The sequence below is a fragment of the Hyla sarda genome, chromosome 1, assembly GCF_029499605.1.
Source record: "Hyla sarda isolate aHylSar1 chromosome 1, aHylSar1.hap1, whole genome shotgun sequence".
Classification (NCBI taxonomy): domain Eukaryota; kingdom Metazoa; phylum Chordata; class Amphibia; order Anura; family Hylidae; genus Hyla; species Hyla sarda.
Genome location: NC_079189.1, coordinates 541,124,160 through 541,150,181, shown reverse-complemented (window position 1 = coordinate 541,150,181; position 26,022 = coordinate 541,124,160). Strand labels below are relative to the sequence as shown.

Genomic DNA, 26,022 nt, shown 5'->3' with positions numbered 1-26,022 from the left:
CTCTGTTCCTTCTGTGCTTACCGGTGAAGCAAGAGATCCTTTCAGAAAGAAAATCCATTCTCCATTTCTTTCCTTTAGGGTGTATGTTCAAAAATTGTTCTACATAACATCAGAGCATGAGGTATTGTTACAGCAACCCACTTCAAACATGCCTCGTTTTCGCATCATTGCTGTCTCTTTGCTGTCTCTTTCCGAATCATTTCCATAGGGTGTAATTACAGTTGCAGATGTTAAATCACTGTCACGATGCCGGCTGGCAGGTAGTGGATCCTCTGTGCCAGAGAGGGATTGGCGTGGACCGTGCTAGTGGACCGGTTCTAAGCCACTACTGGTTTTCACCAGAGCCCGCCGCAAAGCGGGATGGTCTTGCTGCGGCGGTAGTGACCAGGTCGTATCCACTAGCAACGGCTCACCTCTCTGGCTGCTGAAGATAGGCGCGGTACAAGGGAGTAGGCAAAAGCAAGGTCGGACGTAGCAGAAGGTCGGGGCAGGCAGCAAGGATCGTAGTCAGGGGCAACGGCAGAAGGTCTGGAAACACAGGCAAGGAACACACAAGGAACGCTTTCACTGGCACTAAGGCAACAAGATCCGGCAAGGGAGTGCACAGGTGAACACACTAATTGGGACCACTGCGCCAATCAGCGGCGCAGTGGCCCTTTAAATCGCAGAGACCCGGCGCGCGCGCGCCCTAGGGAGCGGGGCCGCGCGCGCCGGGACAGAACAGACGGAGAGCGAGTCAGGTAGGGGAGCCGGGGTGCGCATCGCGAGCGGGCGCTACCCGCATCGCGAATCGCATCCCGGCTGGCAGCGGAATCGCAGCGCCCCGGGTCAGAGAACGTGACCGGGGCGCTGCCGCGGGGAGAGTGAAGCGAGCGCTCCGGGGAGGAGCGGGGACCCGGAGCGCTCGGCGTAACAGTACCCCCCCCCTTGGGTCTCCCCCTCTTCTTAGAGCCTGAGAACCTGAGGAGCAGACTTTTGTCTAGGATGTTGTCCTCAGGTTCCCAGGATCTCTCTTCAGGACCACAACCCTCCCAGTCCACTAAAAAAAAATTTTTCCCTCTGACCTTTTTGGCAGCTAAAATTTCTTTGACCGAGAAGATGTCCGAGGAGCCAGAAACAGGAGTGGGAGGAACAGATTTGGGAGAAAAACGGTTGAGGATGAGTGGTTTGAGAAGAGAGACGTGAAAGGCATTAGGGATACGAAGAGAGGGAGGAAGAAGAAGTTTATAAGAGACAGGATTAATTTGACACAAAATTTTGAAAGGACCAAGATAGCGTGGTCCCAACTTGTAGCTAGAGACACGGAAGCGGACATATTTAGCGGAGAGCCATACCTTGTCTCCAGGGGAAAAAACGGGGGAAGCTCTTCTTTTCTTATCCGCGAACTTCTTCATGCGTGATGAAGCCTGTAAGAGAGAATTTTGGGTCTCTCTCCATATGATGGAAAGGTCACGAGAAATTTCATCCACAGCGGGCAGACCAGAGGGCAAGGGAGTAGGGAGGGGGGGAAGAGGGTGACGGCCGTACACCACGAAAAATGGGGATTTGGAGGAAGACTCAGAGACCCTGAAGTTATACGAGAATTCGGCCCATGGGAGGAGATCTGCCCAGTCATCCTGGCGGGAGGAAACAAAATGTCGCAAATAATCACCCAAGATCTGGTTAATCCTTTCTACTTGTCCATTGGACTGGGGATGATATGCAGAAGAAAAATTTAATTTAATCTTGAGTTGTTTACAGAGAGCCCTCCAGAATTTAGACACGAATTGGACGCCTCTATCCGAGACAATCTGCGTAGGCAACCCGTGAAGACGAAAAATGTGTACAAAAAATTGTTTAGCCAACTGAGGCGCAGAAGGAAGACCAGGAAGAGGGATGAAATGTGCCATTTTGGAGAATCGATCAACGACCACCCAAATAACAGTGTTGCCACGGGAAGGGGGTAAATCAGTAATAAAATCCATACCAATCAGAGACCAAGGCTGTTCGGGGACAGGCAGAGGATGAAGAAAACCAGCGGGCTTCTGGCGAGGAGTCTTATCCCGGGCACAGATAGTGCAGGCTCGCACAAAGTCCACAACATCCGTCTCCAGAGTCGGCCACCAATAGAAGCGGGAGATGAGTTGCACAGATTTCTTGATACCCGCATGACCTGCGAGATGGGAGGAGTGACCCCATTTGAGGATTCCGAGGCGTTGGCGAGGAGAAACAAAGGTCTTTCCTGGAGGGGTCTGCCTGATGGAGGCAGGAGAAGTGGAGATCAGGCAGTCAGGTGGAATGATGTGTTGCGGAGAGAGTTCAACTTCTGAGGCATCCGAGGAACGAGAGAGAGCATCGGCCCTAATGTTCTTATCGGCAGGACGAAAGTGAATCTCAAAATTAAATCGGGCAAAGAACAGAGACCACCGGGCCTGGCGAGGATTCAGCCGTTGGGCAGACTGGAGGTAGGAGAGGTTCTTGTGGTCGGTGTAGATAATAACAGGAGAACTTGATCCCTCCAGCAGATGCCTCCATTCCTCAAGTGCTAATTTAATGGCTAGAAGCTCTCGATCCCCGATGGAGTAGTTCCTCTCCGCTGGAGAGAAGGTCCTAGAGAAAAAACCACAAGTGACAGCATGCCCGGAAGAATTTTTTTGTAGAAGAACAGCTCCAGCTCCCACTGAGGAGGCATCAACCTCCAATAGGAAGGGTTTGGAAGGGTCAGGTCTGGAGAGGACGGGAGCCGAAGAAAAGGCAGACTTGAGTCGTTTAAAGGCGTCTTCTGCTTGAGGAGGCCAGGACTTGGGATCAGCATTTTTTTTGGTTAAAGCCACGATAGGAGCCACAATGGTAGAAAAATGTGGAATAAATTGCCTGTAATAATTGGCGAACCCCAAAAAGCGTTGGATAGCACGGAGTCCGGAGGGGCGTGGCCAATCTAAGACGGCAGAGAGTTTGTCTGGATCCATCTGTAGTCCCTGGCCAGAGACCAAATATCCTAGAAAAGGAAGAGATTGGCATTCAAACAGACATTTCTCAATTTTGGCATAGAGTTGGTGTTACGCCTAGCGCTCCGGGTCCCCGCTCCTCCCCGGAGCGCTCACGGCGCCTTTCTCCCTGCAGCTCCCCGGTCAGCGCTGACCGGGAGCGCTGCCCTGTCATGGCCGTTGGGGATGCGATTCGCACAGCGGGACGCGCCCGCTCGCGAATCGCATCCCAGGTCACTTACCCGTTCCCGTCTCCTGCGGTCATGTGCTGGCGCGCGCGGCTCCGCTCTCTAGGGCGCGCGCGCGCCAGCTCCCTGAGACTTAAAGGGCCAGTGCACCAATGATTGGTGCCTGGCCCAATTAGCTTAATTGGTTCCCATCTGTTTCCTGGCTATATCTAGTCTCCTCCCTTGCACTTCCTTGCCGGATCTTGTTGCCCTAGAGCCTAGTGAAAGCGTTTTTGTGTGTTTATACCCTGTGTACCAGAACTTTGCTATCTCCCCTGACTACGAACCTTGCCGCCTGCCCCCGACCTTCTGCTACGTCCGACTTTGCTTCTGCCTACTCCCTTGTACCGCGCCTATCTTCAGCAGCCAGAGAGGTGAGCCGTTGCTAGTGGATACGACCTGGTCACTACCGCCGCAGCAAGACCATCCCGCTTTGCGGCGGGCTCTGGTGAAAACCTGTAGTGTCTTAGAACCGGTCCACTAGCACGGTCCTCGCTATCCCTCTCTGGCACAGAGGATCCACCTCCTGCCAGCCGGCATCGTGACAGTAGATCCGGCCATGGATCCCGCTGAAGTTCCTCTGCCTGTTGTCGCCGACCTCCCCACACTGGTCGCCCAGCAAGCCCGACAGATTGCCCAACAAGATCACCAGCTGTCGTACTTGACCACCATGACTCAGCAACTCCAGTCGCAGCTACAGCAGATTCAGTCTCAGCTACAGCAGCAGCAACCATCTCCTCCGCCAGCTCCTGCACCTCTTCCGCAGCGAGTGGCCACTCCTAGCCTCCGCCTGTCTTTGCCGGACAAATTTAATGGGGACTCTAAGTTTTGCCGTGGCTTTCTTTCCCAATGTTCTCTGCACTTGGAGATGATGTCGGATCAGTTTCCTACTGAAAGGTCTAAGGTGGCTTTCGTAGTCAGCCTTCTGTCTGGAAAAGCCCTGTCATGGGCCACACCGCTCTGGGACCGTGATGACCCCGTCACTGCCTCTGTACACTCCTTCTTCTCGGAAATTCGAAGTGTCTTTGAGGAACCTGCCCGAGCCTCTTCTGCTGAGACTGCCCTGCTGAACCTGGTCCAGGGTAATTCCTCCGTTGGCGAGTACGCCATACAATTCCGTACACTTGCTTCTGAACTTTCCTGGAATAATGAGGCTCTCTGCGCGACCTTTAAAAAAGGCCTATCCAGCAACATTAAAGATGTTCTGGCCGCACGAGAGACTCCTGCTAGCCTGCATGAACTCATTCATCTAGCCACTCGCATTGACATGCGTTTTTCTGAGAGGCATCAAGAGCTCCGCCAGGAAAAAGACTTAGATCTCTGGCCACCTCTCCCACAGTCTCCACTGCAATCTGCGCCTAGGCCTCCCGCCGAGGAGGCCATGCAAGTGGATCGGTCTCGCCTGACCCTGGAAGAGAGGAATCGCCGTAAGGAAGAGAATCTTTGTTTGTACTGTGCCAGTACTGAACATTTTCTGGTGGATTGCCCAATCCGTCCTCCACGTCTGGGAAACGCACGCTCACACTCAGCTCTCGTGGGTGTGGCGTCTCTTGATGCCAAGTCGGCTTCTCCACGTCTCACGGTACCTGTTCGGATTTCCACTTCAGCCAGCTCTCCCCTCTCAGCCGTGGCCTGTCTGGACTCTGGAGCTTCTGGGAATTTTATTCGGGAGTCCTTTGTGAATAAATTCCATATTCCGGTGACCCGTCTTGTCAAGCCACTCCGCATCTCCGCGGTCAACGGAGCCAGGTTGGACTGTACCATACGTTTCCGCACGGAGCCCCTTCTTATGAGCATCGGATCTCATCACGAGAGGATTGAACTTTTGGTCCTCCCCAATTGCACCTCGGAAATTCTCCTTGGACTTCCCTGGCTTCAACTTCATTCCCCAACCCTGGATTGGTCCACTGGGGAGATCAAGAGTTGGGGGTCCTCTTGTGCCAAGAACTGTCTAAAACCGGTTCCCAGTAACCCTTGCCGTAACTCTGTGGTTCCTCCTGTATCCGGTCCCCCTAAGGTCATTAAGGACTCTGCCTGCCACAGGAAATGCCCCTCCCCCCCTCCCAGGCAAGCTTCTGTGTCCCCTCATGGCCCTCGTCCTGGTGTCACACTGCCCCGTGCCAGGTCTCGCCCTCTGCCCTCTCTCCCCATTCCTACTCCTGCGGTTCTGCCTGCCGTTGAGGAATCCCTCCTTCCTTTCCCGGTGTCCTCATCCCAGGGGAGGCAGTTACCCGATAAAGAGAAGGGGAGACCTAAGGGGGGGGGGTACTGTTACGCCTAGCGCTCCGGGTCCCCGCTCCTCCCCGGAGCGCTCACGGCGCCTTTCTCCCTGCAGCTCCCCGGTCAGCGCTGACCGGGAGCGCTGCCCTGTCATGGCCGTTGGGGATGCGATTCGCACAGCGGGACGCGCCCGCTCGCGAATCGCATCCCAGGTCACTTACCCGTTCCCGTCTCCTGCGGTCATGTGCTGGCGCGCGCGGCTCCGCTCTCTAGGGCGCGCGCGCGCCAGCTCCCTGAGACTTAAAGGGCCAGTGCACCAATGATTGGTGCCTGGCCCAATTAGCTTAATTGGTTCCCATCTGTTTCCTGGCTATATCTAGTCTCCTCCCTTGCACTTCCTTGCCGGATCTTGTTGCCCTAGAGCCTAGTGAAAGCGTTTTTGTGTGTTTATACCCTGTGTACCAGAACTTTGCTATCTCCCCTGACTACGAACCTTGCCGCCTGCCCCCGACCTTCTGCTACGTCCGACTTTGCTTCTGCCTACTCCCTTGTACCGCGCCTATCTTCAGCAGCCAGAGAGGTGAGCCGTTGCTAGTGGATACGACCTGGTCACTACCGCCGCAGCAAGACCATCCCGCTTTGCGGCGGGCTCTGGTGAAAACCTGTAGTGTCTTAGAACCGGTCCACTAGCACGGTCCTCGCTATCCCTCTCTGGCACAGAGGATCCACCTCCTGCCAGCCGGCATCGTGACAGTTGGTTGTCACGAAGTCTCTGAAGAACCATACGGACATGCTGGCGGTGTTCTTCTAGATTGGCAGAAAAAATTAGGATATCGTCCAGATATACAACAACACAGGAGTATAACAGATCACGAAAAATTTCATTGACAAAGTCTTGGAAGACGGCAGGGGCGTTGCACAGTCCAAAGGGCATGACCAGATACTCAAAGTGTCCATCTCTGGTGTTAAATGCCGTTTTCCACTCGTCCCCCTCTCTGATGCGGATGAGGTTATAGGCGCCTCTTAAGTCCAATTTAGTGAAGATGTGGGCACCTTGGAGGCGATCAAAGAGTTCAGAGATGAGGGGTAAGGGGTAGCGGTTCTTAACCGTGATTTTATTAAGACCGCGGTAGTCAATGCAAGGACGTAGGGAGCCATCTTTTTTGGACACAAAGAAAAATCCGGCTCCGGCAGGAGAGGAGGATTTACGGATAAAGCCCTTTTTTAGATTCTCCTGGACGTATTCGGACATGGCAAGAGTCTCTGGGGCAGAGAGAGGATAAATTCTGCCCCGGGGTGGAGTAGTGCCCGGGAGGAGGTCGATAGGGCAATCATAAGGCCTGTGAGGAGGTAGAGTCTCAGCTTGTTTTTTGCAGAAAACATCCGCGAAGTCCATATAGGCCTTAGGGAGACCGGTTACTGGAGGAACCACAGAGTTACGGCAAGGGTTACTGGGAACCGGTTTTAGACAGTTCTTGGAACAAGAGGACCCCCAACTCTTGATCTCCCCAGTGGACCAATCCAGGGTAGGGGAATGAAGTTGAAGCCAGGGAAGTCCAAGGAGAATTTCCGAGGTGCAATTGGGGAGGACCAAAAGTTCAATCCTCTCATGATGAGATCCGATGCTCATAAGAAGGGGCTCCGTGCGGAAACGTATGGTACAGTCCAATCTTTCATTATTTACACAATTGATGTAGAGGGGTCTGGCGAGACTGGTCACCGGGATGTTGAACCTGTTGACGAGAGAGGCCAAAATAAAATTTCCTGCAGATCCTGAGTCCAAGAAGGCCACTGTAGAGAAGGAGAAGGCAGAGGCAGACATCCGCACAGGCACAGTAAGACGTGGAGAAGCAGAGTAGACATCAAGGACTGTCTCACCTTTGTGCGGAGTCAGCGTACGTCTTTCCAGGCGGGGAGGACGGATAGGACAATCTCTTAGGAAGTGTTCGGTACTAGCACAGTACAGGCAGAGGTTCTCCATACGGCGTCGTGTCCTCTCTTGAGGTGTCAGGCGAGACCGGTCGACCTGCATAGCCTCCACGGCGGGAGGCACAGGAACAGATTGCAGGGGACCAGAGGAGAGAGGAGCCGAGGAGGAGAAACGCCTCGTGCGAACAGAGTCCATATCTTGGCGGAGTTCCTGACGCCTTTCGGAAAAACGCATGTCAATGCGAGTGGCTAGGTGAATAAGTTCATGTAGATTAGCAGGAATTTCTCGTGCGGCCAGAACATCTTTAATGTTGCTGGATAGGCCTTTTTTGAAGGTCGCGCAGAGGGCCTCATTATTCCAGGACAATTCTGAAGCAAGAGTACGGAATTGTACGGCATACTCGCCAACGGAAGAATTACCCTGGACCAGGTTCAACAGGGCAGTCTCAGCAGAAGAGGCTCGGGCAGGTTCCTCAAAGACACTTCGGATTTCCGAGAAGAAGGAGTGTACAGAGGCAGTGACGGGGTCATTGCGGTCCCAGAGCGGTGTGGCCCATGACAGGGCTTTTCCGGACAGAAGGCTGACTACGAAAGCCACCTTAGACCTTTCAGTGGGAAACAGGTCCGACATCATCTCCAGATGCAGGGAACATTGGGAAAGAAAGCCACGGCAAAACTTAGAGTCCCCATCAAATTTATCCGGCAAGGATAAGCGTATCCCAGGAGCGGCCACTCGCTGCGGAGGAGGTGCAGGAGCTGGCGGAGGAGATGACTGCTGAAGCTGTGGTAGTAACTGTTGTAGCATAACGGTCAGTTGAGACAGCTGTTGGCCTTGTTGCGCTATCTGTTGTGACTGCTGGGCGACCACCGTGGTGAGGTCAGCGACAACTGGCAGAGGAACTTCAGCGGGATCCATGGCCGGATCTACTGTCACGATGCCGGCTGGCAGGTAGTGGATCCTCTGTGCCAGAGAGGGATTGGCGTGGACCGTGCTAGTGGACCGGTTCTAAGCCACTACTGGTTTTCACCAGAGCCCGCCGCAAAGCGGGATGGTCTTGCTGCGGCGGTAGTGACCAGGTCGTATCCACTAGCAACGGCTCACCTCTCTGGCTGCTGAAGATAGGCGCGGTACAAGGGAGTAGGCAAAAGCAAGGTCGGACGTAGCAGAAGGTCGGGGCAGGCAGCAAGGATCGTAGTCAGGGGCAACGGCAGAAGGTCTGGAAACACAGGCAAGGAACACACAAGGAACGCTTTCACTGGCACTAAGGCAACAAGATCCGGCAAGGGAGTGCACAGGTGAACACACTAATTGGGACCACTGCGCCAATCAGCGGCGCAGTGGCCCTTTAAATCGCAGAGACCCGGCGCGCGCGCGCCCTAGGGAGCGGGGCCGCGCGCGCCGGGACAGAACAGACGGAGAGCGAGTCAGGTAGGGGAGCCGGGGTGCGCATCGCGAGCGGGCGCTACCCGCATCGCGAATCGCATCCCGGCTGGCAGCGGAATCGCAGCGCCCCGGGTCAGAGGACGTGACCGGGGCGCTGCCGCGGGGAGAGTGAAGCGAGCGCTCCGGGGAGGAGCGGGGACCCGGAGCGCTCGGCGTAACAATCACATTGCTTTCATTGCTGTCTAGAGGTCAATTGTTGCTGCAATATCCAAATTTTGTAAAGTTTGTCTGTCTGGCCATATTTTAGCATGTTTTAGTTAGCAGCAGCTTGACTGTTCATTGATGTCTGTCATTGGGAGGCAGAAGGATCAGGCATGTTGGATTTCAGTATGTCTTATCCTTTATATCCCCTGATAATAAGCTCTACCATGTTGATTTAATTATACATGATCTTGGGGTGAATAAGGAGAGCTCAAGATGGCCAAGGGATCTCAGGATTATGGCTTAGCATGTTGGATTGCCTTCTATGCTCCTATGCAAAACTTGTGCCAGGCATCCTTACTTGTGGTCATTTATAAATTGGTGTCTTCCAATCTGGTAGAGGGGCTCCTCTGAAACAGCAGGGCCCAGACGCAACCGCCTCTACTGCAGCTTTTATATTCACACCTCTACCATAATAGATAGTGGAGCCAGGTTCACCACAACAAGGTATATGTATTTGGTTAGCTAATGTGCCATACACTGTGGTAATTGGCTCTCATAGTAGGGTGTTCTAGTTGTATTTCATTGTCATATTATATTAGCATTTTTAAATGTATTGTATAGTAAGATATTTTTATGATGATTTAGCTGTATAGAGCAGTTCCTGTCATAAAATACTGAATATATGATATACCATAGATGTAATAATCATTATTATTGCTTATAAAATAAGTCAGCTCACTAGAGATATTGTTACACCTAGCGCTCCGTCCAGACACGCTGGCCGTGAGCACTCCCCTACTCTGTCCTCCTCTGACGGCGGGGCTGGGATTCGTATTGTGGGACGCTCCCGCATGCGAATCCCAGCTCGTCACTCACCTCTGCTCTCTGTTGTCCCTCCGGTCCTCTCGCAGCCCCGATGCTTTAAGATTTAAAGGGCCAGTGCGCCAGTAATTATCATCTACACCTGCACCTATCCCATAAGTATCAGCACCTCCCACTAACCCCTGCCGGATCTTTGTTGTTTGCCTCAGTGCTTTAGAGAAAGCATTTGTAGTTTTTTCTCATTGTTTCGTGACCTGACCTTACTCCTGTGCCGCCTGCCTATTGACCTCCTGCTACATTCCAGACTTTGCACCTGTGCCGCCTGCCCTGACCTTCTGCTATCCAGACCACAAGTTGCCCTATGCCTCCTGTGCCTCGAATCTCCTCAGCCGCCTGTCTGGTCGAGTCATGCCAGGGATAGCTATCTGGGTGCCGCCTACCGCAGCAAATCCATCACACTTTGCAGCGGGCTCTGGTGAAAACCAGCGGCACCTTAGACTCAGCTCCCTGGCATGGCCCATGTCATCTACCACACAGGTCCAGCAGATCCACTACTTCTCTGAGTCTTACAGCCTACTGCCGTGAGTCTTACAGTAAGACTCGGCCAAGGATCCCACTGAGGTATCTCTGCCAGAAGTTTCGTATCTTTCTTCCCTTGTGGCTCAACAGTCGCAGCAGATGCAACAACTTCTTGCCGTACAGCAGCAACAACAGCAACTGCAGCCGCAACTTGCTCCTGTTTCTCCATCTGTTCCTACAGCTTTTTCCGGATCCAAGCTTCATTTATCCCTACCCACGAAGTATGAAGGTGATCCCAAGTTATGTAGAAGCTTTGTGACACAATGTTCTATGCATTTGGAGCTCATGACGGATCAGTTCCCGACGGAGCTAGCTAAAGAGGTGTTTGTGGTCAGTTTATTATCCGGAAGAGCCTTGGCCTGGGCAACTCCTCTCTGGAATCATTCTCCGCAACTCGACTGGAAATCTGGTGAAATCACACAATGTGGACAGTTTTGCCTAAATCACTGTCTTGTGTAAGTCCAGCCTAAAACTGTCTCTTCACCTCCCCCTATGCCTAGTCTGCCTCTTCCTTATCAAGACTATTCAGACGTATTCTGCAAAAAGCAGGCCGAGACTCTTCCACCACATCGTCCCTATGACTGTCCCATTGACTTACAGCCAGGAACCTCGCCTCCACGAGGAAGAATCTATCAATTATCTGTTCCTGAGACACAAGCTATGGCAAAATATATCCAAGAGAACCTCCAAAAGGGATTTATTCGAAAGTCCTCCTCTCCTGCCGGAGCAGGTTTCTTCTTTGTGGGGAAGAAGGATGGTTCTCTCCGTCCATGTATTGACTACAGGGTCTTAACAAGATCGCGATCAAAAATCACTATCCTCTTCCTCTGATTTCTGAACTTTTTGATCGTCTACGGCAGGGGTCCTCAAACTTTTTAAACGGGGGGCCAGTTCACGGTCCCTCAGACCGTTGGAGGACCGGACTATAGATAACAAAACATGAACAAAATCCTATGCACACTTACATATATCTTATTAGTGGACTACCACTTTAAGTACGCAGCACAGCTCCCCATACATTGGCAGTATAGATCCCCCCCACATTAGGTTGTAGTTCCCACACATTAGGGTTGGCAGTACAGTTCCCCCACATTATGGTTGGCAGTACAGTTCCCCCACATTAGGTGCAGTACAGTTCCCCCACATTAAGTGCAGTACAGTTCCCCCACATTAGGTGCAGTACAATTCCCCCACATTAGGTGCAGTACAATTCCCCCACATTAGGTGCAGTACAGTTCCCCCACATTAGGTGCAGTACAGTTCCCCCACATTAGGTGCAGTACAATTCCCCCACATTAGGTGCAGTACAGTTCCCCCACATTAGGTGCAGTATAGTTCCCCCACATTAGGTGCAGTATAGTTCCCCCACATTAGGTGCAGTATAATGTTCCCCCACATTAGGTGCAGTATAATGTTCCCCCACATTAGGTGCAGTATAATGTTCCCCCACATTAGGTGCAGTATAATGTTCCCCCACATTAGGTACAGTATAATGTTCCCCTACAATAGGTGCAGTATAATGTTCCCCCACATTAGGTGCAGTATAAATTTCCCCCACATTAAGTGCAGTATAATGTTCCCCCACAATAGGTGCAGTATAATGTTCTCCCACATTAGGTGCAGTATAATTTCCCCCCACATTAGGTGCAGTACAATGTTCCCCCACATTAGGTGCAGTATAGCTCCCCACATTAGGTGCAGCATGCTCCCCCAAATTAGGTGCAGCATAGATCCCCCAAATTAGGTGCAGTATAGCTCCCCACATTAGGTGCAGTATGTTCCCCCACATTAGGTGCAGTATAGATCTCCCACATTAGGTGCAGTATAGCTCCCCACATTAGGTGCAGTATAGCTCCCCAGATTAGGTGCAGCATGTTCCCCCACATTAGGTGCAGTATAGATGCCCCAAATTAGGTGCAGTATAGCTCCCCACATTAGGTGCAGTATGTTCCTCCACAGACATACAGCATCCAGCCATACAGTGAATGGCTGGAGGCTGTATGCCTGTGTTCTGCCCCACTTCAGTGCTCCGGCCACCGCTCCTCCGGTCCGGACATAGCAGTAAGTCACGGGACCGAAGCAGCGGTGGTCGGAGCACCGAAGCTGATGTGCCGCTGGTAACACTTACCTAGCTGGCCAGCGCACGTCCTCATCGCTGTCCCGCTCCTTCGCGCTCCGTTGCTATGGGTGCACGCACGGCGTCAGTGACGTCCCTGCGTGTGCCACCTTCCCGGCGGCCCCTGCATTTTTAAAGTAAACGCGGGGTCTCCGAGAGCGCATCCCTGTGTCCCGAAAACATCTTTAAGGACTCAGGGATGTCCCAGGCAGCGGCGGTCCAGATAAATATCCTCGGAGGGGCGCATGTGGCCCGCGGGCCGTAGTTTGAGGACCCCTGGTCTACGGGGTGCCAAGGTCTTCTCAAAGTTGGATTTGCGGGGAGCATATAATCTTATTCACATCTGCACGGGAGACGAATGGAAGACGGCCTTTAATACCCGAGATGGACATTTTGAGTATCTTGTGATGCCTTTTCGGTCACTGTAAGGCCCCAGCTGTCTTTCAAGAATTTGTCAATGATATCTTCCGAGATCTTCTCTATAACTGTGTTGTCGTATATCTTGATGACATCTTGATCTTGGAGGAACATAGCTCACATGTCTGTCTGGTTCTTCAGCGCCTCAGGGAGAATCATCTTTACGCCAAACTGGAGAAATCAAGGCCTTCAGATGGATCCTGACAAACTGACTGCGGTTTTTCATTGGCCTCGCCCTACGGGTCTTCGGGCTATTCAACGCTTTCTGGGATTTGCTAATTATTATCGTCAGTTCATCCCACATTTCTCTTCTTTGGTTGCTCCGATTGTGGCTCTCACTAAGAAGAACTCTAACCTCCTCTCCAGACGCCAAAGAGGCCTTCATTCGCTTAAAGACTGCATTTGTCTCTGCTCCTGTGCTTTCAAGACCTGATCCAGAGAAACCCTTTGCTTTGGAGGTAGATGCTTCATCCATAGGAGCTGGTGCTGTTCTTACCCAGAAAATCTCCAAGGGCAAGATTGTAACCTGTGGTTTCTTTTCTAAGAATTTCTCGCCTGAAGAGAGGAACTACTCCATTGGAGATCGAGAACTCATTGCTATTAAGCTAGCCTTGGAAGTGTGGCAAGATTTATTAGAAGGTTCTTGTCATCCGGTCAGTATCTATTCTGATCATAAGAATCTCCTTTATCTACAGTCTGCTCAGCGTTTTAACCCTTGCCAGGCTAGATGGTCTCTTTTCTTTTCCAGATAAAATGTTTTCATTAATTTCCGTCCTGCTAACAAAAACATCAGAGCCAATGCTCTTTCCAGGTCCTCCGATGTTGTAGGATTGGACTCCAAAGGGTATTATTCCTCCAGAGCGATTGATCTCTGCAGCTTTTGCCGATCTTCAGCAGGGAAAACCTTTGTGCCTGTTAAACTGAGACGTAAAGTCTTGAATTGGGGACATTCTTCTTTGCTGGCTGGTCACCCTGGAATGCATAAGACTATTCAACTAATTTCCCGGCATTACTGGTGGCCACACCTTGAACGCAATGTCACCGATTTTGTCAGCTCTTGTGTTACCTGTGCCCATGACAAAACTCCTCATCAGAGACCTGTGGGACTCTTACACCCTTTGCCCATTCTGGAAACTCCCTGGTCTCACATAGCTATGGATTTTATTATCGATCTGCCACCTTCCTGTAATCTGGGTGGTGATAGATCGATTTTCCAAAATGGCTCATTTCATTCCGCTTCCAGGTCTTCCATCTGCTCCACAGCTGGCAAAGCACTTTCTTCAACATGTTTTTCGTCTTCATGGCCTTCCGAAACATATTGTCTCAGATCGTGTAGTGCAGTTTGTTTCCAAGTTCTGGCATTCTCTCTGTTCTCGTCTAGACTTTTACTCTGCCTACCACCCACAGTCCATTGGTCAGGTGGAGAGGGTAAATCAAATCCTGGAGAGTTATCTACGTCATTTTGTTTCAGCCCAACAGGACGATTGGGCCAACCTTCTACCTTGGGCAGAATTTTCCTACAATCTTAAGGATTCTGAGTCTACGAGGACTTCTCCATTCTTTGTTGTTTTTGGCCATCATCCTCGTTCTCCTCTTCCTATTCCAGTCTCCTCTGGGGTGTCAGCTGTCGATGAACTTATTCGAGACTTCTTTTCCATTTGGCAACAGACTTGGCATTCTGTCTCAAGCCTCCTTACGTATGAAAGCCCTCCATCCTTCTCTCCCGGTGATAAGGTTTGGCTGTCCTCCAGATACATCCATTTCAAGTTTCCCTGCTACAAGTTGGGACCTCGATTCTTGGGTCTATTCGAGGTATCAATCCGGTCTCCTATCATCTACCTTCCTCTTCTACGTATACCTAATTCCTTTCATGTATTTCTAATTGTGTATTTCTCTTGTCATAAACCGCTTCTCTCAAAATAATTTTGTTCCCACGTCTGTCTCCGTTCGTTCAGATGTCTACGAAGTAAAGGAAAAGTTAGCCACTAAGACTGTGAAAGGGAGACGATTCTTTTTGGTCGACTTGAAGGGATTTGGTCCAGAGGAGAGATCTTGGAAGCCAGAGGAGAATATCCTGGACCATGCATTTTTTTGAACCCCAAAAAGAGGGGGAGACCAGGGGGTACTGTTACACCTAGCGCTCCGGTCAGACACGCTGGCCATCAGTGTTCCCCACCCCTGTCCTTCTCTGCCGGTGGGGCTGGGATTTGCATTGCGGGACGCACCCGCATGCGAATCCCAGCCCGTCACTCACCTCCGCTCTCTGTTGTCCCTCCGATCCTTTCGCAGCACCAGACCATGAGTTGCCCTAAGCCTCCTGTGCCTCGAATCCCCTCAGCCGCCTGTGTGGTCGAGTCGTGCCAGGGGTAGCGTCCTGGGTGCCGCCTGCCGCAGCAAATCTATCCCGCTTTGTCGCGGGCTCTGGTGAAAACCAGCGGCACCTTAGACTCCGCTCCCTGGCATGGCCCAAGTCATCTACCACACAGTTCCAGCGGATCCACTACTTCCCTGAGTGTTACAGCCTACTGCCGTGAGTCTTACAGATATTAATATAGGGAAAGCTTTTACTATTCTTCACAGCTGCAGAAAAAACTCAGATTCATACCATTCATGTCAAGGAAGAAAACAGTTTAAAGGGGTACTCCAGTGGAAAACGTTATTATTATTATTTTATTTTTTTATCAACTGGTGCCAGAAAGTTAAATACTACAGAGGAAATTATTTTCTTTTTGGAACACAGAGCTCTCTGCTGACATCATGACCACAGTGCTATCTGCTGACACCTCTGTCCATTTTAAGAACTGTCCAGAGAAGGAGAAAATCCCCATAGAAAACATATGGATAGAGATGTCAGCAGAGAGCACTGTGGTCATGATGTCAGCAGAGAGCACTGTGTTCCAAAAATAAAAGAATTTCCTCTGTAGTATTCAGCAGCTAATAAGTTCTGGAAGGATTAAGATTTTTTAATAGAAGTAATTTTCAAATCTGTTTAACTTTCTGGCACCTGTTGATTAAAAAAAAATATGTTTTAAATGGGGATTCAAAAACTTTTCATATGTTGTACACCTTGGCAAAACATAAGCCTTCCTAATATACTTCATAAAAATGTTTTACCCCCTTTAGAGTACAGGATCAATAGCATAAAAAAAATACAAAACTCCAAAATTGCAGATTTTTTTTATCACACCCCAGACAAAAAATTATAACAAAAAGTAGTACTGATAAGAAGTACAGATCATAATGCAAAAATGAGCTATCATACAGCTCCATAGGGAAAAAAATTTAAAATTAGGTGCCCGTACACACTTTGCAATTTCTGCCCAGAGAATTTCTGGGCAGAGATTGCGTGCGCAGTAGGTGCTGGCTGAATCGGTACTAATATCTGTGTGGACATTAAGTACCAATCCCTATTTACATCAGTGCATTTCCTGGTGGAATTCTGCCAATATGTTTTTGTTTTATTTATAGCAAATCAAAAAGTATACAGATTTGAGATAGCTGGAATTGTACTGAACCATAAAATAAAGTTAACATGTCTGTTTTACTGTATGGTAAATTATTGCCCCCATAAAATAGCGTAATTGCCTTTTTGTTTTCTTTCAGTTTAGCCCTACAAATAATGTTTTTTCTGTCATTGTAATATATTCTCTGCAAAATGAAGGGTAAGTGCAAAATAATAACCCCTCATACATCTATGTTAGTGAAAAAAAAAAACATTATGAGTCTTTAAAGGTGAGGAGGAAGAAAGCGTATCTGAAAAATGGAAGTTTTGGAGTTGAGAAGAGGTTTATTATGCAACCAATACAACATATTTAAATAAAATTGGAAACCATCTTTAACCTGAGTCAGAAACTATTTTTGATATATAAATATACTGTATTTAGAATTAACCTTATGACACGTTGGTATTGTTTTGTCACTTGTCTATTGTGGTTGGTGTCACTGACATATGCAGAATCACTGTGGGCTAAACACACACATAGACACGTACAAGGGTCACCTCGTATGGCCACATTGTTGAAAAAAGTGTCTGACTTTCTGGTTGCCAAGTGTCACCACTACTGTGCAATGTACTGCTGACCTTGTAACTGTAAGGGGTTAAATTGTCATAGAATTCCTCTTGAATGCTGGTATGGAGGTGACCCTGGTAATTACAGGCCACCCTGCCACAGTCTTGGTAATAACACTAGTGCACTGTCATCTCTGCTCTTTTGTGTTTTTGTTTTTCTGTATTTACTCTGGATAAACAGAGGTTTCGCTAGAATGGCTCAGGCATCTGAAGAAGAGCCTCTATTCGCTAGAATGGCTCAGGCATCTGAAGAAGAGCCCCTATTCCTTATTGTTCAGATGATGGGGGAGGTCAGACAGAGCTGTCCAGAGCTTCTTTTCATTCCTGAAGATAACTAAGATTTTAGATATGCAGCTTTTGTGCTAAAAAGGCTTAAAATATCTTTGACTGCCAGCAACAGCCGGAATTAGAAGATTGATACAGACGTGTGTACTAAGCATAGACCACTTACTTCTTTGGTGTTGGCTGATTGAGAATGAACAGAGAATTTTAGCAGTAAAATCAGGATTAGTTCATAGGAAGAAGCAAAGTAATTTTTTTCTTGTACTGGTAATAGTGTAAAGTGGATAGACGTTCAACTGCAGGATTATTGGCACCCATCAGGATAATGGACAAAAACTAATAATACAAACAATATACGTAATAAGTCATATGATCGTAAAAAATCATAGGAGAAATAACCATTTTGCTTTACTATAAGAGTAGTGTGTTTTTTATAGTAAAGGGTTATCCAGCCATTTCTTTTTATGTTTAAAAATGCTGAGGCTAAGCTAAAACAATAAAGTCTGTGCTCACCTACTGCGATCTCCTGTCACTGCAGTTCCATTGGTCCTCCATCCCCATGTCACAAGAAATACCTGCTCAGCTTAGTCACTGATGGAGACCATGAAGTGGTGAGTAGCAGGGACTGGGCACCATCAATACAGCAGCAGTAGATGGCCACCAGAATCCATATCAAAAAGTCTCCACCAAATCATGTGGATTTACTGAAGGTCCATGGTATTTCCAAGATGTAGATTATATAAGTGGCCATATTCTTATGGTAGAAGTTTATCCCCTGCAGAAACAAAAGATCAGACATATTGAAACTCAAAATACCCAGTCCTAATTTATTATATAATTTACTCTTGGAGGGAAGTCTGTTGGCCCTCACACAAGGTAAGCTGGTCCTTCCAAAATTGCCAAATCCATCCAACTTTTATCTAATGTGTTTGGGCAACCCCTACAAAAAGGTGTCAACTGTGCTGTATGAACAAAGTCATACCTCGGCAATAAACCATGTACAATCCCCAATCTATCCACAATTCTACTAAATCCATTGTACAGTACAGTATAACTGCAGGGTTTCAAGTGTTACAATTGGAATTGAGATAAACACCTGAATTAGGCTTTTTAAAGCTAGAACCACACTTTGCCGAAATGCTGCAGGTATTCCACAGAAGAGGATGTACTTTTTTGAGCCAAAACCAGAAGTTGATCCAGAAGGAAAGTCCTTCCATTATATTTCCTATTTCTTCTAAATGCACTTCCGGTTTTAGCTTAAACTGGAATCAGGAGCCACAAAGTAACAGAACCACTAAACAAAGCAGAAAACAAAAAACACAGGCCGAGCAATCATTGATCTCTGTTTACTGAGCCTTAAGGAGTTACTAGGCCCCAAGATATCTTTTCCCCTAATCAAAGGGTCTCATTTTGGGGGGATGGGGGGGTCTGGCCACCAGGACTCCCCGTGATCTCCAGCGTTCTTCTTAGTTGAGGTACCACAACGTGTCAACACAAAATCACATGGCCCAAATAATTGTTCTGCCCTTTCATCATTGCCATTTAAACAGGGCTATGTTCTGCCAATAACAATTTTATTGGAAGCACAAAAGATGGGATCTGCCGACAAACGAGCATTATTATTGAGCCAATTATCAGGAATAAGGGTTCCTACGAGCACCCATTTTCCCAATACTCAGTTCCTCTAAAGGGTCCTTTAGACCAAGGAGTGCAGGAAAAGTCTAATATACCCAGTGTATACCTGCTGTTACTGCATGGTATTCTAAATTGTGTACTTTTAGAGATTAAGAGGGGAATTCATCAATTGTTGTCTACTAGTCTTTACTATCTTAGTCATGTAAAGTTGCCTTAGTTTTAACCCCTTAAGGACCCAGCCATTTTATACCTTAGTACCCGGCCATTTTTTGAACATCTGACCACTGTCACTTTAAACATTAATAACTCTGGAATGCTTTTAGTTATCATTCTGATTCCGAGAATGTTTTTTCGGGACATATTAAACTTTAACATAGTGTTAAAATTTTGTGGTAACTTGCATCCTTTCTTGATGGAAAATCCCCAAATTTGATGAAAAATTAGAAAATGTAGCATTTTTCTAACTTTGAAGCTCTCTGCTTGTAAGGAAAATGGATATTCCAAAAAAAAAATATTTTATTCACATATACAATATGTCCACTTTATGTTTGCATCATAAAATTGACATGTTTTTACTTTTGGAAGAAACCAGAGGGCTTCAAAGTACAGCAGCAATTTTCCAATTTTTCACAAAATTTCCAAACTCACTATTTTTCAGGGACCAGTTCAGGTTTGAAGTGGATTTGAAGGGTCTTCATCTTAGAAATACCCCACAAATGACCCCATTATAAAAACTGCACCCCCCCCAAAGTATTCAAAAGGACATTCACGTTTTAACCCTGTAGGTGGTTCACAGGAATAGCAGCAAATTGAAGGAGAAAATTCACAATCTTCATTTTTTACACTCGCATGTTCTTGTAGACCCAATTTTTGAATTTTTACAAGGGGTAAAAGGAGAAAATTTATACTAGTATTTGTAGCCCAATTTCTCTCGAGTAAGCACATACCTCATATGTCTATGTAAAGTGTTCGGCGGGTGCAGTAGAGGGCTCAGAAGCAAAGAAGCGACAAGGGGATTTTGGAGAGTACGTTTTTCTGAAATGGTTTTTGGGGGGCATGTTGCATTTAGGAAGCCCCTATGGTGCCAGAACAGCAAAAAAACAAACACATGGCATACCATTTTGGAAACTAGACCCCTTGAGGAATGTAACAAGGAATAAAGTGAGCCTTAATACCCCACAGGTGTTTCACGACTTTTGCATACGTAAAAAAAAAAATTTCACTAAAATGTGTGTTTCCCCCCCCCCAAATTTCAAATTTTTGCAAGGGTTAATAGCAGAAAATACCCCCCAAAATTTGTAACCCCATCTCTTCTGAGTATGGAGGTACCCCATAAGTTGACCTGAAGTGCACTACAGGCGAACTACAATGCTCAGAAGAGAAGGAGTCATATTTGGCTTTTTGAGAGCAAATTTTGCTCGGGGGGCATGTAGCATTTAGGAAGCCCCTATGGTGCCAGGACAGCAAAATAACCCCCACATGGCATACCATTTTGGAAACTAGACCCCTTGAGGAACGTAACAAGGGGTACAGTGAGCATTTACCCCCCACTCGTGTCTGTCAGATCTTTGGAACAGTGGGCTGTACAAAATTTTTTATTTGCACAGCCCACTGTTCCAAAGATCTGTCAGACACCAGTGGGGTGTAAATTCTCACTGCACCCCTCATTACATTGCGTGAGGGGTGTAGTTTCCGAAATGGGATCACATGTGTTTTTTTTTTTTTTTTTTTTTTGCGTTTGTCAAAACCGCTGTAACAATCAGCCACCCCTGTGCAAATCACCTCAAATGTACATGGTGCTCTCTCCCTTCTGGGCCTTGTGCGCCCCCAGAGCACTTTGCGCCCACATATGGGGTATCTCCGTAGTCGGGGGAAATTGTGTTACAAATTTTGGGGGGCTTTTTTCCCTTTTACCTCTTGTCAAAATGAAAAGTATAGGGCAACACCAGCATGTTAGTGTAAAAAAAAATTTTTTTTACACTAACATGCTGGTGTAGACCCCAACTTCACCTTTTCATAAGGGGTGAAAGGAGAAAAAGCCCCTCAAAATTTGTTAGGCAATTTCTCCCGAGTACGGCAATACCCCGTATGTGGCCCTAAACTCTTGCCTTGAAATACGACAGGGCTCCGAAGTGAGAGAGCGCCATGCACATTTGAGGCCTGAATTAGGGATTTGCATAGGGGTGGACATAGGGGTATTCTACGCCAGTGATTCCCAAACAGGGTGCCTCCAGCTGTTGCAAAACTCCCAGCATGCTTGGACAGTCAACGGATGTCCGGCAATACTGGGAGTTGTTGTTTTGCAACAGCTGGAGGCTCCATTTTGGAAACAGTGGCGTACCAGACGTTTTTCATTTTTATTGGGGAGGGGGGCTGTGTAGGGGTATGTGTATATGTAGTGTTTTTTACTTTTTATTTTATTTTGTGTTAGTGTAGTGTAGTGTTTTTAGGGTACAGTCACACGGGTGGGGGATTACAGCGAGTTTCCCGCTGCGAGTTTGAGCTGCCGCGCAAAATTTGCTGCATCGCAAACTTGCAGCCTGATACCCACTGTAAGCCCCCTGCCCATGTGAATGTACCCTGTACATTCACAGGGGGAGGGGACCTCCAGCTGTTGCAAAACTACAACTCCCAGCATGCACAGTCTATCAGTGCATGCTGGTAGTTATAGTTTTGCAACAGCTGGAGGCACACGGGTTGGGAAACACTGAGTTAGGAAACAGACAATGTTTCCCAACCAGTGTGCCTCCAGTTGTTGCAAAACCACTACTCCCAAACATTCTCAGGCATGCTGGAAGTAGTAGTTCGGCAACATCTTTAGAGCCAGATGTTGCCGAACTACAACTCCCGCATGCTTGGAGTTGTAGTTTTGCAACATCTGGAGGACTACAGTTTGCAGACCACTAATACAGTGGTTCCCAATCTGTGCCCTTCTAGATGTTGCAAAACTACAACTCCCAGTATGCCAAAACTGTCCAGGCATGCTGGGAGTTGTAGTTCTGCAACATCTGAAGGGCCATATGTTACAGAACTACAACTTCCAGCATGCCTGGACAGTAAGGGCATGCTGAGGATGTGTAGTTTTGCAACATCTGGAAGGGTACAGTGGTCCCAAAACTGCGGACCTCCAGATGTTGCAAAACTGCAACTCCCAGCATGCCCGGATGCCAAGGGCTGTCTGGGCATGCTGGGAGTTGTAGTGTAAGGGGACCAGATGGAGCAGTCCAGATCGCTTTGGTCTGGACTGCTGCAAAGGTCCCGCGCCGCCACCGAAGATCCACTCACCTGTCGCCACCGCCGCCATCTCCGCCGCCGGGATCTGGGTCTTCAGGGATGAGGTAAGTAACGGGGCCGGGTCCCAGCACTCCCCTGTCCCCCGCTGAGTCCTCCGGTCTTCCTCCCCTTCCGAGGAATCGCAGGGGATAGGAGGAGGTGGCAGGCTTGCCACCTCGCTCCTATACTTCAGCATGGTCCTGGCTGTCTGTGACAACCGAGATCATGCAAAATTACCGGGCGGTCGGGTCCCAGAGACCCGATCAGCCCGGTATCGCCGCAGATCGCAGGGGCGATTTCCCTCGCGATTTGCGATGATCGCCGACATGGGGGGCCTACATGTCCCCCCTCGGCGTTTACTCTGGATGTCTGCTGAAGCATTTCAGCAGCCATCCGCTTCCGATCTCTGCCCGGCGCGCGGCAGGGACCGGAAAACGCCATGACGTACTCATACGTCATGGGTCCTTAAAGCCCAGGGTCCGGAGATGTATGCATACGTCATGGGTCCTTAAGGGGTTAAACTCCTTTTGCCAAATTCATCAAAAGTTGCACGCCACTTGATGAATTTGGCGCACGGGAACATTACATAAAAGTTACCTCAGAGTCCTCCTACATTTCCTGTCTGTTCTGTCCGCTGTACGAGGCAAGAGCTTCCCAATGTTCTGCCCTTAATGATGTTGTTTTTGCACTTTGTAAACCTCTAAATATCTCTGGATGCTTTTAACCCCCTCCCCAATTGACCTGCTCTTTCCAAATGTTGGACAGCAGCTAATAGCCGCTGTCCGCAATTAACCCTTTAGACACCGCAATCACACTTGATTGCGGCATCTAAAAGTGCTTTCACTTTGTTCCCCCTCCCTCATTTATGCTATTATACCCCGCTCCTGACAAGCTCTTTTCTGTTTTTTTAATGCCGGGCATCGAGGAATGTACTAACCATTTCACTACATGCCCACCGTTTCTTTGGCCCTCGTACCCATTTAGAGTACTTCACAGTGCTGAAGGTTACATGGCGCGAGTTTCCGTGTAAATCATGGTGCTGCGACTTTTTTGGCGACTTTCAGAAAAAAGTTGCAGATCATGAATCCATCACCACTGCATAAAAGTAGTCTAAACCACTATAAACGGTAGTTAACTTTCAGATTTGTTAAAATAGCAAATGTTTCACAAAACTGGAAGGGGAAGTGACTGAGACTGTTAATGCGACAATTTTAGATAAAAAAAAAAAACAATTCAAACAGCTTGATGAATTCCCCTCATTGTATCTGGTGATGTGATGGTCACACAGGTGCTCGGCTGTTCAGAGCAGTCTTTTGTAACAGGCCGTGCAACTGTTAGCATCACAAGATCAAGACAGATGCTGATTATCTAAATAAGGGTAAGACTTGGGCCACTCTGAGAATTTTTTTTTAGCTCTACTGATTGATTTTAACTATTGCATGACAGCATTCTAAAGGAATACGCTGGGCTGTATGCAGTCTTGTGGACTGCCGCTGTCACGTAGTAGTTATAATTAATTAGTTGTACTCTATACATAAAACTTCAGACTTTCCTATAAGGTAAAGCCTTTCCCAAATATATATGCTTCCTCCTGTCCCCACCTGACAAAAACACCCCTATATACTATGAGCATTGTAAGACAAACTGTTAACTTTATGACTGCCTTCTTCTCTTCACTAATAAATCCTCCATCTCCAGTATTAGGAAACCAGTTACAAACTATTAACTGATGGCTCCACCAGATCTTTGTTTGCACACAGGCACGATCTTACAGTTTTTTTTGGACTGCCCATCCCTACTTGGCTTCTGAGAAGTAGTTTGGCAGATGACTTCCAACTTATGGATTTCCCTTTTGCTTGTTGCCTAAGTTTGTCCCATCATCCGGAACCTCGTTAAAGCGCTCCGGGTCTCTATCCCAACACTAAGGTGGCATTTGTGGTCTTTCTCTCCTCCACATGTTGGTCTCCAAGGTTCGTGAGACTATAGTGATGGAAGAGCTCATGGTTCCCTAGGACATGGGTTTACTAGATCAGTTGTATGTATCATTTTGTTCTTTGAATTCTCTCTATCTCTGCATTCAACTTAAAACCTATTTTTTATTATGGAGTTGGTTGATGCGTGTAGATTATGCCTTGATTTCTGTTTTTCTCACCTCCGTTAAATATAATCCATATATCTTACTTGGAGGAGTTCCTGTAGACCTGGTCTGCATGCCATGACTGACGGCCCCAGTTTCAGAAATTAGATTGTACTTTTCTTGCTTTTTTAAAAATAATACAGAGATTTCTGTAGAGAAAGTTCACATTATTCACATTATTCACAAATATTCACATTAGTCTCTGTCCCCAGTGAGGCTCACAAACTAATTTCTCTATATAAAACATACACATTAAAGGGGTTATCCAGGAACAGAAAAACAGAGCTAATTTCTTTCGAAAAATGCTCCCGTCTGTCTCCAGGTTGGACGTGTTATTAAACTTGGCTCTGTTCACTCCGTTCAACAAAACTGAGCTGCAAAACCACACCCAACGTAGAGACAGACTGCAAGCATTTAAAAAAAAAGAAATTTGCTCTGTTTTCTATTCCTGGATAACCCCTCTACATGCCCCCATACATATTAGTGAAAAGTCAACAGATCCCATTGATCTCAGCAGGATTGGTCAACTCTCTAATTATAAAGCCTCCTGACATCATCTGAGCCAGATGGATTTAAATTTCATGACCAATTTGTTTTTCTGGAAAAAATGGTGCTGCTAGAGCTGTCGGAGAGGCTTACCTTATTTTTCTCCAGTCAGCCGAACCATTCATGCATGTGGGGTAAACAGAAGATTTAGCTGTTGGCCAATTGAATGTTATTTCAATTTATTAAAAGTGTATTGGCCCTGTGAGGCCAGTTATCCTATCAATATGTTTTTGGAGTGTGTAAGAACAAACCTAAAGAGAATCCACCCCAACATGAGAAGAACTTAAAAGCTCCATACACTTGTCTATGCTCAGATTCAAAACCAAGACCCCAGTCCTACAAGAAAACAATGCTAACCACTCTGGCTCTATATGAAATTCTTCCCATCAACAACAACACGACTGAGCCAAAACAGACCCAGTACGCACCATGTACTATTGACTACAATCTCATATGTCCACTGTTTACACTGGTGACCATATTTATAGTTCCTAATACAGGGAATAGAATTTGTACTTGTGAATATCTTATATCCCTGACACAAATTCTTTCCTTTAGCCAGGCTTGCAGCCTCACCGTGTGTTTTGTTAAGTGAATGAATAGTGTCTGTCTGCACTGCGTGAAAGAAAAACAGGGGGAAGTGGATTACGTGAAAAGGAATAAGAAAAATTTAAACCAATTGCTACCAAGAAGGTCTTTACTATGCTCGACTAAGGGATCGACTATGTTACCTGAAATCCTATACTCCTCAGACACTGGAACCATATTTAGGAGCACAGCATTACTTCAAACCTGTGTAAAGTGCTGCTCTACTTTTGAGCAACCCTGCAGTAGGATAAACTATATTGTTATAATGAGAAATAAACATTTTATAATTTACATTAAAAGCTGTGTCAAGTTTTGAAAACAGATTTTAAATCATTTTAGGGAAATATCTGCTCCATTGATCATGACCCTTATCTATTAGCTAGAAGAAACTGAAGGCCTGGCACTAGCAGGACTGCAAGCATATGTCAAGTGTCAGACAATGCAATCCTGAATATCAGTTGGTTGTAGGGGTTCAAAGTCCAAAGCAGAGCGTGTGCAATAATTAGGAAAAACAAAGATATGGGACTGCACTCACCATCCAACAGGCAGACATCACGGGGGAGGAAGGGGCTTTGGATCCCCTGCCTCCCCTATGATGCCTGCCTGTGACTTCGCTAGTCAATAAAGA

At 47.6% G+C, this 26,022-nt stretch overlaps 1 protein-coding gene across 1 annotated transcript in view; it reads right to left on the bottom strand.

Moving 5' to 3' along the window:
• The window catches only part of ADAMTS6 (ADAM metallopeptidase with thrombospondin type 1 motif 6), a 333,735-nt gene extending 315,831 nt beyond the window's left edge, over window positions 1-17,904 (bottom strand). Inside the window, exon 1 of the mRNA XM_056541263.1 lies at window positions 17,729-17,904. The gene's annotated coding sequence lies outside the window, so the exon portion shown is untranslated. The remainder of the gene's footprint in view (window positions 1-17,728) is intronic.
• Window positions 17,905-26,022: the final 8,118 nt, after the last annotated feature.